A 21,338-nucleotide genomic window follows, 5' to 3' on the forward strand; every position below is an offset into this window, starting at 1 on the left:
GCTTTGTTTATTGTGTGTCATTTACTTTGTTAAATACCCCTCATTTAATGCTTATAGCCATGAATGACTTCTTCTGGTCATTCGCACATTATAGTTACTAATTAAATTATTAAGCATATATTTATATATTTGAAAATATCTAAGAATATGTGCTCTTTCAATGTAATGGAGAAATACTTCAAGGTAATCTTAAAACCAGAACCATAATATTTCAGTAGAATAAATTAAACTCACCAGAAAATAATAATGCCATGTTATTCATGTACCATACTCATGGAAAAATTAGAAGATTATTCAGGGACAAAAGCCTATTCCTTTTTGACAACAGATAGCACAGAACTATCAACCATCTGGTTACTAATTCAAGTTTACATTACATCAATTGAAAATAATGAACAGAAAGAGCTTCTGAACTGGAAAGAAGGTTCACAAATTAATGTTATCAATTCCTTGCCATACATCTTCAAAGTATAAGAGGAGAAGATAGTTAAAAAAAAAAACAAAAAAAACAAAGGAAATCCCTCACTTTAGGTTTTACATAGTAATAAAAGTGAAATTTATGGAAAAACAAAAGTTTGTGAAATCTTGAGATGTAAAATAAAATGTAGCTTCACGAAGAATAAGTAATACTACATTAAATTATTCTAATTTATGCTCATAGTTATTTAAAATCACAATGAGAAAAAGTAACAATGTTTTCTTTGTAGAAGAGCTTATACTCTTTTGAAAATATCTGGATATATACAAAAATACATAACTTCTTTCAGTGTTATAGCAATTTAAAATAAGAAATAATAATGTCACATATTAATGATGGCCTGCAATGTGACACAGACTATGCTAAGACCATCTTAAAAATCTCACTCTTCCTCTAGGACAAATAGTCCCAGAGCCCTCATGTAAAGGAAAGAAAACAAGGGCACATAATGCTCAGCAATTTGCCCCAAATTAGTGGTAAAGCAGATATTGAAAATTTATGATCTGATTAATGAGGTCTGTGAGATTTATTTTATTTTTGTTGATATTTTTTGTTCCCCCCCCCCCCTCTGAGAAATCTAGTGCTTGTGTCTGGGGAAAGAGAACACGTGGGAATATTTCTCTTTGCATGAGTCCACTTACCCATTGCTGCCCACAGTATCCGACACTCACAGCGCATAGGAGGAGAGACTTATTTGGCTCGCATTTCAATCATCCCTTCCATGTATACACAAACCTTCACTGGGGCTGAGGATTTAGCTCAGTGGCACAGCGCCTGCTTGGCAAGCACGAGGTCGTGAGTTTGATTCCTGGTACCGGAAAACAACAACAACAACAACAAAAAAAACCCTTCACTATGTAGAAGCTCTCATCTTCAGTTTCACAAGGGGTAAGTTCTCAATATGATTTTCCTCAACTTCCTTCTTTCCATTTATTGCATTTTTTGATAGCTGTACTAATAAGCATAAAGTCTAATGCCAGACATGGTGGCACACACCTATAGTCCCAGCGCTCCAGCAGTTGAATCAGGAGGATCTCTCTGAGTTCAAGGCCAGCCTGAACTGCATAGAGAGACCCTACCTCTAAACAAACAAGGAACATTTAGCATTATTTTCCAAGAAGTACGTCCGTATAAAGGCAAATAAAAAAGTTTCAGAGCCAATTATATGACGATTCCCCCTTCAGAACAATCAAATAGAAACAGCAAAGGAAAGTTTTCATGAAGAAAGCTGTACAGGTCTGTAAAATCAGGTTACTATAATCACTTATTTTGGGGAATTGTAAGGATGCTGATTATAAAATAATAATAAAACACATACACTACAAATAAAAGCCATTGTAGCAATTATTTTTAATTTCAACTTGTCTTTATTTCAAAAAGTATCTTAGCATGCTATATGAAAAAGAGCAGACATTCAGTAAGTCAGTTCACAGAAGAATAAATCACATGTAAATGTTAATGCACAGGGGTGGGGGATTTAGCTGGCGGCACAGCGCCTGCCCGGCAAGCACAAGGTCATGAGTTTGATCCCCGCTACAAAAAAAAAAAAAAAAAAAAAAGTTAATGCACAAAGTTTCCAAAGATTATAATATTATGAAGCAAGTCTAACTATGCCTTCAGTAAAAAATGCTTTTAAATTTTTGATGTCAGTCATTATCAATTTGTCTGTAGTTTTCTGAATTAATATACTTTTTCATACATTTAAGGAATTATGGTTTAGTTTCAGCAGCTTATACTGGTGTTCTACTTTACTCCAACCGAAGCTGATAAGCACGACAGGAATTTGCCATTGAATACATTGGTCATACTTGCACATGTTTGAATTTAGTATCTCAATTTCATACTCTTTTTGTTCATTCTTTTTTTTTTTTTTTTTTTTTGTAACAGGAATTGAACTCGGACCTTGCACTTGCCAGGCAGATGCTTATGCCACTGAGCTATATTCCCAGCTGTCCTGTTCCTCATTCTTTCTCATTTTATTTAGATGATTGCAAAGTGTGTAGCGTTTGTCTTCTAATTTTAGGCCTATGACACATGGTCCATTCCTGCAAGTGCTCTCTTTCTAGAACTTTCTTCATCTTTACATCTGTTGTTACAGATATACTTCTGAAAATTATGAAGAATTTAATATATTTAGATGGCAAAGTTTTCCACTTCTAAAGCTTAATTACGAAGCACTGCTAAATGATACTATATATGCATCTCTCCTTTTTCATCTGGAATCCAGCATGAACATTTCTCCTAGTTATCTTAATTTTAGTGTCCCAGTGCACTCTGAATTCTATGACATCATTCCCCTAAGCACCTAGCTTTTTATACGGGTCACTCTTTCCTTTTGGTTCATATACTTTTCAAAGTTAGAAATTAAATATAGCTTTCTGACTTACCAGAGGACTTGATATAGAAACACAATTTCTAACTTGTACACCCACACCCAACTTGCTTTCTAAACTACAAAGCTATGACAAGACATAGGGCAAGACCGCTAATAGAAATAGACTGATAATTGAATAGATCGATAAGACTCTGGGAGGGATATGCGGGAGAGATTCTTTAGAATTAATTAAATTTTAACTGGAAAATGTAAAATCAAAAAGAAAAATTACAAGGAATACATATATAAAAAATTAAAAATCTGTCAAAAGACTGATACAGCATGAAACAAACTTAAACAATAATATGAAAGATGTCATACAAAAAATAGTCAGCATCAAACATAGTCCATACTGTTATTCTAAATTATCACATCTACTGAAAGAGTGGGGGAGGGGTAAAATTTATGCTATTTATTCTGGAGGATGTGTGCATAAGTCAATGACCTAAAATTAAAGATCATCTGTCAAAATTATACTGTATTCTATACTGTATGGTTACAATTATAAAGAAAAAGTATAATATGGCTTGTAAAGGATTCTAAGTGTGTACTCAGGACAAATCATAAATACTCAGTAATACCAAAATGTGTTTAACACCAATAACTCAGTTTGAACCCAATTAAAGGATTGTACTGTGCTCTCAAACCCCTTGATCAAACTAATCTTAGCACACATTACACCTAAAGATGAAGAAGAATTTGCTTGCAAAAATATTTGGCCAAACCTGCACATAATATTATTTTTACCAATCATTTGTGGTGCTGAAATTAATTTATTAGGCAATACAGAAATTGTTTGCCTAAAAGTCAGGCTGTATTATTACACAAGTGCCTGTAACTGACATTTTATTCAGCCATAATTTGCATTAATTGTTCAGTGGCTCACTTTGTAAATATCTGTGTCTCTTCAGATTTATGTACATCTTGCTCGATTTCTGAAAATAAGATTTTAACCTTAGACCACAGCATATACCTGACCATTTGCTCCAAAGGGGATCCATGGGAAAAACAAGGAACAATTTAGGGAATTAATACTTTTCTTTCTTACCAATTCTAAGATTATCTAATTGGATTTTTCAATTTATTCTGTTTTGACAAAGTGTTAGGTACTCTGTTTTCACAGTCTCAAAATGAGCATCCCTGTGTTTCTAATCTTGCCTGTAATAGACAATGGGTCGTTAGTTATTACTGCAGTTGACTGTGATATTTACTAAAGCAACGCTAAAAACTGAGGGCAGTGACTACAAACAGAATAGATAGATAGATAGACAGACAGATAGATAAATGATAGACAGACAAATAATCTATTCATTTATATTGTACAAAACTCTTAGCAGAATAAAGACATGTAGGTGTAAGTAGCAAAAATGCAGGAAATAACTTTGATGGTGTTAATAGTAAAAAATTTGATATTAGAGACAAAATAGATCATTTTCAGAATTATTTCAAGAAAATATTAAAAATTGATTTTTAGAAAACATTTTCTTAAAAGGACACAAATATTTAAAAGGCAATGGTAGAACACAAAAGTATATTTTTCTATGACTTTCTATTAGATTATTCCAATTTGATATAATTAGCTAAACAGTTCATTTTGAACACTTCTTTGTAACATATGGACACACAATTCAAGGTGAGCAGAAGAAACTAGCTGTTCCTGCTCTGTGTCCAAGAGATAACTGTGATCCAAGAACATAAATCATGTTAGTTTTCTAAACACGGGGGGAACTTGTTCATCTAAATGTTATTCAGCCTTTTAGGAACTTCTCCCTCACTGTCCATTTTCTGCTTATTTTGTTTGTTTGGGCACTACACAAATTGATTTATTCACATTTTTATCCCTTGTTTCAGTATATAAATTTTGTGATTTTATCTCACATCTGTAATGGATAGTTCTTTGGTAGTCATGTGTGTGTGTGTGTATGTTATAGATAACATTTTTATTCTGAGCCATTTCTCTTCATTTTCATTCTCCACTGCTCAAATTCACACATACACACACACACACACACACAAGTTGCTATGTATGGTTGTATCTGAAATGTGACATACATGGAAGTAATTTATACTGCATTAAAACTGAAGTTTATCCATACTCATTAGAGAGAACTACATACATATGTCTTTGCCCTATATTTAAAGTTAGGATTTTCTTCTTAGACCACAGTATATACCTATCCATTTGTGCCAGTGAAGACCTGAGTTAGGATAAAAACAAAGATAAACTTAAAAAATAAATAAAATGGAGACAAATAAAAAAGATTTTAAAATTTACTCAAGTGTCACTTTAAGACATGAAATTACTCAAGCCTTCTTCCCTCCCTGGAAACTCACCGTAGAGATTCCTAAAGGTCTTAAAAAAAAATGGCTATTTCACACTTCTTTCTTTGCTCCTGTCCTTTTTTTTGCCAATTTCTCTTCACAGACAATGGTGGGAATGTTGACTTTTTCTGACTGACATTGATGAGTTGTAGCTCACTCTGTCTCATCTCTGTGCGCACGCGTCTGTTGAAGTGTTACAGAAAATGATGCGCCTTCCAGTGCTAGCTGTGACGTTTTGCATTCTCTGTTCTCCCATTCCAAGACTTCATCAGGACTACAAGCTCACTGGTCCTCATCTATCCAGTCTCTAACCTCACTCTTGAGTTTTGTTTTCAGTAGTTTTTTTTAAATTTTTATCTCATGAAAAAATAAAACAAATTTCCATAACCATGCAACAACAAGATAATGGCAGTAGTTATTACATTGTGCTTTATTATCCTCAAAGTAAAGGAACTCCACACCTCATTCTTTGAGATAAAAATTCCATTAATCTTCTATCTGTGCCAGGATCAGGTAGAGGTTGGCATTGCTGAGAATGGCTGCTCTGTCAGGCCCCTGCCCATCTGCCAGTGCTACCATGCAGTATAAAGTGAATGTTGGTGAAAAGTGGTACCAGGGCTTTTGCAATGGTATGCATTCCATGTCCCTGAAAAATGAATACATGTGTGTCCTTTCAAGTTATTTCCCATAGGATGTTATTAAAGGAGGAGCTTTTTGCAAAGTTAATGAGTCTGTAGTGCCCAAAAAAGCACTAGTATTCTTATGAAAAGGTTTCAGGGAGTCCATGTGACTTTTGCCCTTCTGCTTTGGGAAAGCAGTAGTACTTCCATTCATGAGCGCTTTTGTTTGCTAACGATTTGGTTCTCACAGTGAAGCATTTGGTAAGTTTTGCTTCCTTTCATGAACTCTTCGTCAGGTTGCAAACCAATGTGGCCATCTTTCCCAGAATCAGGCAGTGAGTTAAATTCGTGGACAAAGGTACCACTATATATAGAAACAAGGTGCCATCTCACAAACAAATAGATAACCTTACTCGTTACTGAATCTTTTCATGCCTTAACTTGGACTTTTCCACTTCTTAAATTATAAGAAATAATTTATATTATTTATAAATAAATCAGTCTAAGGCATGTACTTATAGCATCATAAATAAAGATTTCTTCTTCACAACTACTATGGAAATGAAGAGTCTTAAAAAACTGAAACTAGAAATTTCATTTGACCCAGCTATTTTCCTTCTAGGGATTTTTCTGAAGAGTTAAAGACAATATATTACAGTGATATATGCCTATTTTCATAGTAGCATAATTTATAATAATTAAATCTTGGAAACAACTTATATACCCATAAGCAGATAAATGGAAAAAGGAAATGTCCTTTTTACGCACAGTAGAATATTAATCTGCAATAAATAAAATTAAACTTTACCCATTTGTAGAAAAAAAAAGTATGCACCTTAAAATAATAATGGTAAGTAAAATAAATGAGACATAGAAGCTTAAATGTCACAAGATTTCTCATTTATATGAAACTCAAATTGTAAATAAAGAACAAATTAAGAGTTGGCTAATAGGAAACAGGACGATAGCTCTTTCTCAAGAGGAAGGGGGATCAAGAGATTGAGTGGAGAGCGGGAGAGAGAATGAAAACAAGAGCTAGCATCTGTTATGGGCATGTACCAACTCCACACAGCCCACATTAGCATTATGCACTATAAACTTAATGTTTATAGTTAAAAACATTTGTTAAGGGCTGGGGATTTAGCTCAGCAGCAAAGCACCTGCCTGGCAAATGCAAGGTTGTGAGTTCGGTTCCCGGTACCAGAGAAAAACCAAAACCAAAACAAAACAAAACAAAACAAAACAACAACAAAAAAAATTTGTTCAGATATCTTCTTCAAGGTATAGATAGAAACTTGGACACAAGTCTCAGCTCTATCATCTCTTTGTACTTCATTTAAGGAGTCATTCTGAGAATGAGACATAATTTTTTAAAAAAGACCCTGTAATCTCAAATCATGAAAATAAGGAAATTTTAAGGGTTAGCCAATTACATTTTTGTTTCTAATCCAACACAAATCACAAGCCACAGAAATAATTCTGAGTAATGGACAATTGAAATTATGTTTTAAAATAAAAATAATAGAAACAAATCTTTTGATTCTTGAAAATGTTTGTATGTGTCACAAAATGTGTTAGCTAGAAATTTAAACTGTGCTGTGCAAAATTCTGTGTTTATATAAATTCATAACATATGAACATATAGATTTACTTTAGTGTAATACAGTTCACTGAGAGGACTTTACATGGAAAAGAAGTTCTGTCTCTCTCTCTCTCTCTCTATATATATATATATACACACACACATACATATATATGTATATATATGTATGTGTGTGTGTGTATATATATACATATATGTATGTATATAGTGTAAGTCCAAGGAAAAATTTAACCACAAAATTGACATTTTCTTCAGAAGACCAATTTCTTTTGGCTTGCAAACAATATAAAGAAATGGGCCTTATAAACCAAATAAGTATTAATTTATTTTATTCAATGCATGCATATATGTTTGTGTGTCAACTTTGTATATGTATGCAAATTGTTATATATGCTACATATAAGCAGGTTTATCCATATTATGGTGAATATATGCTTATCCTGACCATATCTTTCTTCCTGAGGTAATTCCAACTCTCTTTTCTCACTTGCCCGTAGTTCATTATTTTCTGTTTCCTAAGCCTAGGAAACATCTAGTACTGTTTTAGTTTCTCTGTTAAAGCTGAAAACAAGGGTATAGATAAACCAATATCAGTAACTGACAGGCAAGTCTTAGGAAGGGAAAGTTGAGATGCTAGGGAGACATGGTCAGCAAAGCACAGCGTCCATTCCTTCAATTTCAGGGGCTTTCTATTCCTGGGAGAGAAACACAGAGGGTGATGTACTCAAATCTGCTGGTAAAATGCTAAAGACAGACCGCTTGGAAAATATACCTTGATATTCACTAACTGAAACTATCCAGGCCGTGCACCTAGTTTATCCAGAATTGCTCACATTGAAATAATGTGGAATATGAGGATTTTGAATGGATGCTTTCCTGAAAAAGTCATACATAAAAATGAGTGCAATCCAAAGATATCTTCATTCTGTGTATTAAACCCAGACTCACAGCATAATGACTCAGTTAATAAATGGCTCTGTTTGAAAACAACTCGGTACACAAACAGAAGTGTTCCACAAAATTTTGCTTCCTTTAGCTAACTCTACATTGGGTGACAAACACAACTGTAGCCATCTTCTCCAGAGTTGTGAAACAAATTAAGTTCATGAACCGAGACACCACTGTATATTAGTTAAAACCTAGTCTGTTATTCTTGTGAAAGCATGTCCTAATATAACAATGAAACAATAGCTGAGGGGTGGTGATATTTTTAAACCTTTCTTTATTCCTTAATGACTTCCAGTTATTTATATCTTTAAAATCATTGCAGAGGATTAGTCCTGGGTAAGATCTGATTCGGGTGAACCTGACATGACAACTGGATCCCTTCAGTTATTTAAGATAAATAATAACTTTCTTTTATTTTCCAAATATAAATGGTATTATATAGTTCTATTTTATGCCATATATCACAATTAAAAATCACTATAATGTTGATAGCTATGTTTTTATTTCATAGTGAATTAAAGAAATTATTAGTTTTGCAAAATTTAAAAGGAATGTACTTTATGAAGCATGTATTATGTTATAAGTATTTTACTCAAGAATTTTTACTCTTCTGTTTTCCTCCCTAAATTATATTTTGAGAACTTGCAAACATACCATACTGGAAAGTTAATAGAATAATCAGTGAACATACATTCTTCGTTTGGATTTGGTAGTAATAAACACTATAAGTATTTGTTTTGTCTTCTCATGTAAATATTTAATTTACTGACCCATTTACAAGTAAAAGTTGAAGATTGTATGATGTTTTGCTTCTAAATATTTTAACATATATCTCTTAAAACTATTGTCAAATATAGCCATATTACTGTCAATATTATACCCATATAAATTAGCTCTTATACAACAATATTATTTAGTATAAATCTTCCATTCAAATTCTCCCAAATTTTTCAGTATGTTCATAGTTACTATCAATTTCCACTTGTGAACGTGAGGATCCCTTAAAGTTTTGTGTGACAAATACCTAGTTCCAGCTAACTGAGATATAAAAGGGACATGTACTGGCTCACACATCTAAGAAGATGAGGACAGTTTTCAGAAAGAGCTGTAAGTGCTCAGTATCATCCAGGATCCACTTAAATTGATCATTTAACTTTAATCTCTTTTCTTTTTGTTTCACTCTACAGCAATATTTCTTTATATAAGGCAAATTTTCCTTATATTATTATTGCAGTTAGGAGTCTAAAAGAAAATAATACTTCTTATCTAAGAATTCTGACAATTATCCCAATGACTTGTTTTCACTGATCATGTCCACTGTTGAGTAATATGCCCTTTCCTGAAATGATCACATTTTTGAGGATTTGGGCACAGGGCTAGTCTTCTAGAATGGTACAAAGTTAATTCAGCATAAGGTATAAGGTGAAAAAGATAAAGGAGTGATTTTCCAAAAGTGAAAAATTCATTCAGATACATTTTAAAGCAACAGGAAGTATTGACTGGGAGTGCAGTTCTGTGATATATCACTTGCCTAGAATGTATGAAGTCTTGGGTTTGATGCCCAGAACTTGCATGCATACACACATACATACATTCATATGGAACACCAGCACAGTCTTGAGCTGAGAATTGAAAGTTTAATAAATGTCCCACAGTAAGAAGCTCATATTCCAGTATGGAGACAAAGATGTAAGTAAAAACCTATAGTACTGCACAGAAGGCACAATAATAAAGATACTCAAAGTGAAAGTAAATAGTAAAAACTTTAATTTTGATTTTGTCAGAATACAAATTTGTTTTCACATACAGGAAAAGTGAAATATTTATTTCTGTCACTCAAATATAGTAGGAGTATGAAATTATTAATGATTTGGTTTGAGAAATAACTTTGTTATTAAGTGGCTATATGACTCTAGAAGAAGCTCCTTCCAGGCAAGAGGATAGAAAGTATATTATTTCATTTCTACTACTGAGCATACCATTTCTTCCAGTTATTCTATTATGAATTGAAATAAAGATGATCCTTACTCTCAAGAAGCTTAAAGTTCAGTAAAGATACAATGGAAAATCACCTTAGGTGTCTGTCTTCTTAATGTATGGGAGCCAAGGGATAACCCTTCTACTTGATTTCACTTATTTCTCATTTTCTCTTGATGCCCTATATTCTCATGGCTCCTATTTTGTTCTGAACTTTGTGTAGTGTTCATTCTGTTTGTTTCTAGCTATCTAAATTTTGGTTCTGTTATGTTCCTGATCCCAATTCTTCCATGTATTTACTTTATTTACTTTTGTGGTCAGTTTTTCTTTGACTTATTGGCATGAATGTATTTCATAACATTTGTAAGAACTCAAAACAAAATGGATTAAATAAATATCTGATTTAATATTTCCCAAAATTTTGATAAATCAAAAGCAATGTCCTAAAATATTATGAATTCTTGTGTGTATTAAGTAATTCTTAGAAACTATTCTTTCGCCAAATGTTGGCACATAAAACTGTTTTTTAAAACCACGATGTTTAGCTTTTGTTTAGCTGTTGCTATGAATAACATTGTCTCACATGCTTTCACATATATATGTTAATGTTCTTATCAATTTCTTTGAAATAAATTTTCAACAGTGCTAGTATAAAATTGATAAAAATGTTAAATACTTTTTCACTAATATTGCAAATTGCTCTCTGCAAAGACGGACTGATTTTCACATTCACGAGTTGGATGTAGAAGCAGCATTTTCCTAATTTCATTATTTATAGTTTTCAAGTTTTTGCAACGTTGAAAAGCAAAAGCTATGTTTTCTCCTTTAAATTTATAATCATTTGATTGTTATCAACCATGAATCTATACAGAAATATTAATAATACACTTGGATTTCTTCCTACATTCTTCCTACATTAAATACTTTTTTTTTTACCCAAAGGAATATTAAAGATATTCTTCTCAAATTACATTTACACTATTTTGTACCTACACATATTTATACTTATTTGTTTATTTTATTTTTTGGCATTTACACCTATTTCTTAAGCATACATATATATTTAGTAATGATTAATTTATACCTAGATTAAAAAAATCATATCATATTATGAGATGAACTGATACTTTGCTTCAAAAACATCATACTGTACATGTTAATATCTCAGCAATTATTAAAATAGTTTTGTTATACATTAAAGAAATGATTGAGTTGTTCAAAAATATACCTATTGACAGATATTTGATAAGAAGAACACAATATTTCAGGATGATAGGTCATCAGTCTTTTTCTCATTTACTTCTAAATTGTCTCATTCATATTTTGCCCAAAATGAAAAGCTGAATTGTGTATAGCAAACATATATTTGCATTTTTTAATAATTGAGCTGTTTTCATTTGTAAATGTTGATTATTCAGGTGTAAATTGTGACTTCACCATTTTCAGGTGTAAATTGACATTTCTTTCACTAGCTTTTCAAATACTATCATTTTGTCTTTAGTCACAACCTCTTTCACCACAATGGCCACATAATAAAGATAAATTTGACAGTGTTATCTATGTTAATGTATCTTAATACAGTTTAAGTGGACAATCTACCTGTGGTTGTTTCCTTCCTGCCAGTCCCCCCATGAAGTGCTGTAATAAGACTGTCAACTAATAAGACACTCAGAGGGGTTGACAACAACCTTCTCACTTTTAATTTAGGGCTTTCCCTTTTCAACCAGGGTGGGATATTCAGTAAAGTATGAGTTTGCTATAAAAAATACATTTCTATTCCACAACATTGGAAGGAAAGCCTTGTGTTCTTGAATTATTATTGTTCCTAGACATGGAAACTTCTGTTCTATTTAATTCCATGTCATTTAATGGCCTGCAAATTCAGCTATCCTATTAGATCCTATCTATAGCAGCTTGATCTGAGCACTTAATAAAGGAGGAAATAACCATTGTTGACTCCTATCATCTTGTTTTGAAATCCTGTATGATATTTATTGTTTTTGTGTTGGTTTTCTTTTTTGTCTTTGTTGCTGTTATTTTGTTTTTTTTTTTTTCTTTCTAAAATTAAAAAAAATGAGAAGGGTAAACTTTGAAATTGAATTCCAGTAAATTCCAAATTTTAGTGGCAAAAATCAAGAAAAAAATAATTCTACTTTGGAGGCAAGTAATAAGGCTACCCATGCAGAGAAGAATATACACTTCCCAGGTCTCTGCATTTACACTGTGAATTAAGAGAGTGAGGACAGTGAGATTTCTGCTGAGCCACTAGGTTTAGGGAAGTAAAACTAGGAAGTGAGTAGCTTATCTAGAGTAGAGTCTTTGTTAGTATACCATTTCAGTCACTAAAATCTTCAGTCAAAGTGCAGATTGTTGTATGGCCCAAGTCAACACATTGTCCCTACTGCACGTTACAGAAATAAAAGATACTTATAACTATAATCATCAATTTGAATGTGAAAAAAGCTCATATATATGGCTTTGCAGTAATGCTCCAAAAGTAATTTCTCAAACAGGCTTTGCAGAGCAGTCTTTGACAATTTGTGCAGTAATAACTAATTCTTTAGAAACCCACATTTGCATCAAAGGAGGCATTTGTTTACTATAAACTCTCCTTATGATACACACTTAGCTGTCACCATCTTTGCTGTCAAAGACTTTGAAGTGCCAGTTGTTAACAGCGAGAGCTTTCAGCTTTGGAAATTTGTGGTAGTGTTTCTCATCAACTCTGGTCTTTCTGAAAGATCAAAAGACTTATTCACATGGAGACTTACATAGCAGATGTTGAAAAATTTATTTAGCTTGTAATGTGTATTTTCCACAAATAATAACTAATAGAGGACAGTAAATTTATTTACATAAGCATATATTTTTTGACAGAATGCACTGGAAGATAAATTTAGAATTTTTTCAATGATTCTTGTCATTTGAAGAAAAAAATATAAATGAATTCACAGACAGGAAAGCAGAGACAAGTGAATGAACTTAACTCTCATTTGGTATGCCACTTAAATTTTTTAAAAATGCAGTCAATTAACAAACACAAAGTAGGACTTGAAATTACTTTTACTCATTGAAATGTAAACAAAGTTTATTTTAACTTTCATGGAAATGTCCCTGAAAATATGTGACCTCTAAAACTGCATAAGGTCACTAAATGATTTTCTGTACAGATTTAAGGTACAGGCTCAAATTCACTTGAACACATGGATTTTGGCTTCATAATACTGTTATGAAATATGATTTTCATGTTTTTCTTTAGGTTATCCAAACTATAAACTGTTCCAGGAGTAACCATATGTGTTGGCATCTCTGTCTAATTCAGTTTTGAAGGACAAACTAAATCTAATGTGCAACCTCTAAATATAAGATCGCAATACATCATATAAATAAAAGAAAATAAGTTCAGCAGAGCTTACTGTAACCTTCAAATCCTCAGAGAAAGAGAGAGTGAGACAGAGATAGAGTTAGAGAGACAGAGGCAGAGAGACAGAGGCAGAGAAAGACAGAGACAGAGACAGAAAATGACAGAGTGATAGAACAGATATTAGAAACTGTTAATGGTTCTATATTGTCCTACCTTGTTTTGCCAAGTTTTTCACCTCAAATGTTTTTCCGTAGGGTTTTCTAACATTTTCATTCTTTTAGATAATTATTAATTGTATTCAATTTCCGTCTTTCTTCCCTACCTCTTCATTTGTATTCCCTCCCTTTTCTATTTTCTTCCTTTCCCATCCCATCAGAAAGATTTCTGCCCCTCTCCTTTCCTTGCATGCATAAAAATACTATAATGTAATGAATGGTTATTTATTTTTGTTTTATTTGCTCTTTGTTTTGTTTTTCCAGCCTGTCTTACATTATTTCTTTATCCTTCTTGTGCTGTGATATAGAAATTGTAGACTACTTTTCAAATAATTTTACATAGTTGATAGATTTTGACATTACTGCTTGTTTTCTTTTCTCACAAAACAGTTCTATGGATTCAACCTAGAGCCTTGAATAGGTAGAGTAAGCATTTCACATTGAAATTCATCAACAGCTTTGAGCACATCAGGAACAGAAAGAAACTTACTAGATCATCTCTGCATAGTAGCACTAGAGATAATCTTCAAACTGATCTTCAGACCTCACAAAAATACAAAACTCATGAGAACACAAGGCTACGAGCTGTCTCAAAAAAATAATTCCACAGATATGGAAGTGGACCAAATTCCAGAGGAAAAAAATGTTAAAAATGCTAGCAAAACTAATTATTGACATTAAATATGATACAAATAGCCACTGACTAAATCAATTATTAAAATGATCAGTGAGCTGAAGTAAGATACAAATAATCAGCTTAATAAATTAATGAGAAAATGCAGCATACGAAAGACCTCATAAGTAGAAAGATAAAAAGTTTCTGAAAAAGAATCAAAGAGAAATCCAAAAAGTAAAAATCTTGGTTATTCAAATAAAAAGTCAATTGAAAATGTTTACAATAGGCTAAATAAATCAACAAAGACTCTTACAGTATATTAGTGTTTAAAACAAAGTAAATATACTAGAACATTCATGGAATAGTAAAAGAGAGTAAGAATTAACAACATGATATTCAAAATCTGTTGGATAATTATGAAGGAGCAAATTTAAGATCCATTGGTCTTCAGGACAGTGAGGAAATAGAGGTAAATGGAAGACAAAATGGATTTACTGAAATTACAACAAGAAATTTCCAAATCTGGGGAATGAAATGGATATCCAACTACTGAAAGCATGTAGAACCAAAAAAGTATTTTTGATAATGTATGTAGTTAATTTTTCAAAACTCTGGAACATATAAAGAACATCAAAAGTATCAGAGAGAAATTCCAAACCATTTATAAGGGCAAATTCATCAGATGATGATAGATTTCTCAACAGAAACTCTATAAAGGCAAGGGAGGTTTGTAATAGTGTATTTCAAGTTCTGAAAGAAAATAATGTCCTCTTGTTACATCTTTCAAGGCTATCTTTAAAATAAAAGCAAAACAATAAAAAATAGTAAAATAAAAGCAAAAGTTAAGACCTTCAAAGATAACCATAAACTAAAGAAATTCATAATCACTAAACTAACATTATAGAATATGTTTACATGAATCATGAACTCAGAAGACAATCACAACATGTAGGAATAAAAAATTAAGCAAACATAAAAGCATAACAAAATAGTAACAATTGTTTTGTACCTTTCAATAATAACCCTAAATATAAGTGGTTTTAATTTTCAAACTAGAAAACATAGATTTGCATATTGACTCAAAAAACAAGTATAAACACTATGTTACCTGCAACCAACTCACTTTACCTAATAAGTCATGAAAAGTTTATGAAAGGATGAAAATTATACTCCGTGCAGCTATAGGCCCAAAGCAAGGAGGAGTAACTACACTTTATCAAAGTAAACTTCTAAAACTTAATAAGAAGAGACAAAGAAGGCCACTATATATTGGCAAAGGGACAAATACACCAAAGGATGGTAAACCTACAAGCAATAAACATTTGCACTCCAAATTCACAATATTAACAGTATTTGGCTTAAAGAGGCAGACAGAGTCCAATAAAATCATAATAGATGACTTTTCTACCCTACTATTTCTAATGGATAGCTCAATAAGACCCCCCTAAAAAAAAAAACCCTACAAAACAATGTCAGAATTAAACTACACTGGACACCAGATAGACTTAGAAGACCTCTACAATAGAAGAACATACATTCATTTCAGAAGCCTACACATATTTTTTCCAAAATAAACCATATTTGAGGCCATGAAGCAAGTATTAACATATATTAACATACTGGAAAACTTTAATGCATTCTGTCAAAACAAGATAGAACATAATTAGAATTTTAAAAATGAAACCACATAATGAATAAAACATTTTATTATTCTCTTTCTCTTTATTCAATAATAAAGACTAGAATGGGGGTACACCAACTAAAGTTGATGTCATTCTTGGGCTTCATAGCATCTGTGGTTTTAATCATAACCCACAAGACACTTGGTCAGATATATAATTCCTGTACAATGTGATGACCCATGTGACTTTCTCCTTTTTTAATTAATTAAATTTATTGCTACATTTTAGATATAGATAATGATCACATTCATCATAGAGAATTTGTACCTGAACGTGATATATCTTAATACTTCTTTTTCCCCAATCTTCTCACCTTCTTTCAACCCCTCTTCCATTCCTTATTTACAAAAATTTGATGCCATTTTTTTCTTTTTTTCTCATTTTTCTTTGGGCTTTTTTCTTTTCCCCCTTCCCCCTCTCTAGTTCGCCTTCTCATTTGAACAGTTTTTTCCCATTTCATAATAGTCACAATATCTATTGTACATTTGATCCTGATTTACACTTTTGGCTTCACACAGCACAGAAACAATGCAACATTTACACATGTGTGTCCAATTTATTCCACTTTAGCATATGGTCTCAAAGTGTATCCATTTACGTAGAAATGTCTCAAGTTTATCCTTCCTTATGCATGAGTAGTACTCCACTATATTAAAAAAAATACCCACATCTTTTCATCCATTCATCAATTGATAGTCATTTGGACAGTATCCAAGATTTAGCTGTGCTGCTATAAATATATGTGTGCATATATCACTAGGGATCATACCTCCAATTCTTTTAAGAATATACTAAGAAGGGAAATACCTACCTAAATGGAACCCCTAGTTTTAGATTTTTGCGGAATTTTCACGCTAATATCCACAGGTGTTGTACCAGTGTATACACTTACCAAGAGTGAAGAAGGGTTCCTTTTGCCCCATCACTCCACTAGCATTTGTTCTTAGCTGATGTCTTGATAATAGCTATTCTTTCTGGGGTGAGTTGGAATCACAGCATTGTCTTAATTTATCTTAATCTGCCCTGGGAAGACCCAAAGGCCAGTAATGGAATCCAGGAATACTGCACCAGCAGGGGTAAGTAATGTACCTTAATGTTTTCCATAAAATTGAAGGTGAAATAATGCTTTCAACTTCATCTCCAAAATCTGACTCTGATACCAAAACTGGATAAAGACTTACCCTTAACCATTCCCTGACCCCCCCCCTCCAATTTTTATAGACCAGTAGTCATGATAAATAGAGATGTAAAAATCTTCAACAAGGTTCTTGGGCTTTTACACAGAATTGAAGAATAGATTAAAATGATCATATACCATGATTGCACCCCAGTAATGCAAGGATATTTCAAAATGCATGTACTTCTCATTGTAATCCACCACATAAGTAAAAACAAGTACAAAAGCTAAATTATCTTCTCAATTAGAGACAGGAAAGTCTTTTGACAAAAACATCTTTCATGATTAAAAACCTTGAAGAAAGTCGGTGTAGTGGATTAATTGATGCTCTATTTAGGTAGAAATTCCCAGCTACACTGAGTCACTATGGTTCTGGGTGTGGAAGGCTCACCTCAGGGTTGTTGCTGGAGTGGCATGAAAGAATAAGAGGGGAAGACTGTATGCTGCTGATTTTCCTCAAGAAGTTTGCCATGGCTGGTTTCCTGATATGAACTCAGCTGTTGTATTTGGAGGAACTCAGGTCTTCATTGTCTTAGGGAGTGGCTATGGCTCTCTTCTGGGGAATTCTCATCTTTGCCCTGGTCTTGAGCATTGCTCCCTGTCTCCAGTGCAGATTTCTCAGCCTTCTGGCACAGATACTTAGCCCTGCTAGTGCAGTATTCCTGGATCCCATTACTGGTCTTTGGGTGTTCCCAGACAGATTCTTTTTTTATTATTTATTTTAAAGATAAAAGGAGGGAAACATTAACAGACATACAACATTTTACAACATCACAAGCACAGTACAGACAATACAGAGTTACAAACAAAGTGGTAGGGAATTAACAATGGTGGTTGTATTACATATTGATATCTTCAAAGTGGCTTCTCATGAAAACAGATATAGAAACACAATACTGGTCAACCAAAGACTCATTGTCAGTTTCTTTCAGCATAGAGATAGAAGACAGAAGAACAACCAGGTTAACTATCATGTATATACATACATACAAAATTTCTCCTTCTTTCCCCTCTCTTTTCCCACATCCCAGTTGCCCTTTACCCTTCAGCGGTTTCCTATCATTTCACAGTGTCTATCATACCTTTGAGTTTAAATTAACTCTCTCAAGGTTTACACTAGTGACACAAGATTCTTGATGTGGGCCCCCATGGGATACTACCGTAGATTTCAGGCCTTTAGTTGGGCTTGTGCAAGATGTGACTGTTTGGCTTGTGTCTGGGTGAACCACCAAAGCCTCAATAGGTTGTAAGGGTGGGACTTTTTAGAGGCAGCTGAATCTAGAGTTTGATACTCATTCATTGCCCAGGGTTAGTATTGGGGGGTGTGGGTGCTACACTCACCCAAGGGTGGGTAGCCTGTATACAATATAAGGGAGGGAAATAAGCTTGTCCCTCCCCATTTTGTTCTTGTTGCTTTTGCATCTTCCACCAGCCTGAACTGTTGCCCCTCTGCCGTATGCTACTCTGCTTTGGAACCAGCTGATTATGGACTGAAACCTCCAGAAACTGTAAGTTAAATAAACCTTTTCTCTCTTAATTTTGCATACAGAATATTTTTTCTTAGCAGTGAGAGAAGAGTATCCAAGACAAATGCTCTGGAATCCATGTCCTTGGCAGAATTCTTTCGATCTCTGGTGCTCAGACAGTTCTCTTGCATTCTTCTGCTTTTGACTTTCTGGGTAAATATTATAAAATACTTCTATAAATTTATGTGTCATGTGTGAAATCTATTCTGTTCCAAAACCCAGGCAATAACAATAGGTATAAAAAGGTCTTTTCTCAAATAGATACCATAAAAGCCAGATTATAAAAGCCATTTATTATGGCAGACCCTGAACATGTGTCATGATAAATAAGAAAAAAAACCTAAAAGCCTTTTCCTTGAGAATCAGGAAAAAGATAAGACTATCTACTCTCAACACCCTGTTCAATATAGTACTAAAAAGTTGGTGAGGTCAATTAGGCAAAGGAAAAGAAAAAGGATATAGCTAGAAGAAGGTAAGTTTTCCCTAGTTGCTGACAGTATAATCACTGATATGGATCTAAAAACACCAATAGAAGATTCCCATTTCAGATAAAAAAATTAGAAAAGTGGCTGGGTAAAAATCAATACATAAATATCAAGGGCTTCTTCATACACCAACAATAAAACAGCCAAGAAAAAAATCAGAAAAAAAATTCCATCCATAATAGCTTTAATTCTTTTTTTCAAAACCAAGGAATCAACCTAACCAAGAAGGTGAAAACCTCTATAAGGAAAATTAAAGAAGGGTGAAGAAAAAGCTTTACAAAGACATTAGAAAATGGAGACATTTGCTCGTGGATTGGCAGAACTAATATTGTTAAGCAGTTGTTTTAGTCATTTTCTCATCCGTGGGACAAAATATGCAACATCTATTATTTCTAGGAGTAGCGGTTTATTTCGGGTCTCAGGTTTTAGCAAATCCATAGTTCGTTACAAGGCAGCAAGGACCTGGTGAGATGGCTTTGGAGGACAGTTGATCATCTTCTGGCAGGGAGAAAGCAGATGAAGGGAGAAGTCAGCGAAACAAATATACCCTTCTAAGTCACATCCTGGTTATCCACCTCTAACCAGACCCACCCCTCCTATCAGCACATTTCACTACTGCATCCATCAAGGGATGAATCCTTAGGTGAGTCTGGCACTCCCGTGTTCAAGTCACTTTCCAGTCACCAAACCTCTGGACACAGGAGCCTTTGGAAGGACATCTTAGATCTAAATCCTAACAGTGGCCATGTTATAAAAAATGATTTATGGATTACTGGATTTTAAAATGCCAAAAATATTCCTCAGAGAACTAGAAAAAGAGAACCTTATAATTGATATGGAATCAGAAAAAGACTCAGAGTAGCCAAAGCAGTGCTGAGCAAAAAGGAAACATGCCAGTGACATTAGAGTACCAACTTTCAAATTATACTAGTAAGCCACAGTAACTAAAACAACATGGCCCAGACTCCAAATCAAACACGTACAATGATAGAATTGCACAGAAGACAAGGAAATATCCATGCACCTGCAGTTCTCTGATTTTTGATAAAGGAACAGCATATATGTTGAAGAATCGATAATCTCCATAACAAATTCTCCTGGAAAATTTGTATATCCACATGTATATTGAAACTAGATTCTTATTCCTCACCCTGTACTAAAATAAAATCAAAATGGGTCAAATTTTGATATAAGACTAAAATCTTTGACATTTCTGGAGGACAAGATTGAGGAAACATTTAAAGACAAGCAAAAGCAGATTTTCTGAAAGGCTGTCTATATTATAGGGAATAATAGCAAGGGTTCATAAATGGAATTACATCAAATTAAAAAGGTTCTGTACAGAAAAGGAAATAATCAACAGAGAGAGAAGACAGCCTAGAAAAAAAGAGATAATCTTTGCTAGATTTCTTTCTAATAGATAATTAATATCTACAACAAATAACTGAAAATGCTATCAAAAGCAAATATCCAAATCAAAACTGGAAAAATGAATTAAATAGAAGCTACTCAAAAGAAGTAATAAAAATGGTCAACCAGTATATGAAAATTTCAATAGTTTTAGCCATTATGTTAATGTAAATGCAAATTATATTGAAATTTCACCTCATTCATCATAATGTCCATCATCAAATATACAAAACAACTGACAAAATTAAAAAGAAAAACTATGAGCATTAGCAAGGGATTAAGGAGAGAAAGGAAAAATTCCATACATTGTCATTCAAATGTAAACTAGTACAATCACTATGGAAAGTTTTGTGGAGATTCATCAAAAAACTAAAAATTAAAGGACTATTTGATCAACGGGTACCTTTACTTGGCATATTCCTGAAAAAATTAAAGATGAGCTATTACAGTAAAACATACACAGCCATGTGTATAGCAGTGCAGTGATAAATAGCTGTAGGACAGCTTCAATTCCTGTCAACAGAAGAATAAAGGAAATAGA

Source organism: Chinchilla lanigera, unplaced genomic scaffold (genome assembly GCF_000276665.1).
Source record: "Chinchilla lanigera isolate Chin_1 unplaced genomic scaffold, ChiLan1.0 scaffold00003, whole genome shotgun sequence".
In the NCBI taxonomy this organism is placed as follows: Eukaryota; Metazoa; Chordata; class Mammalia; order Rodentia; family Chinchillidae; genus Chinchilla; species Chinchilla lanigera.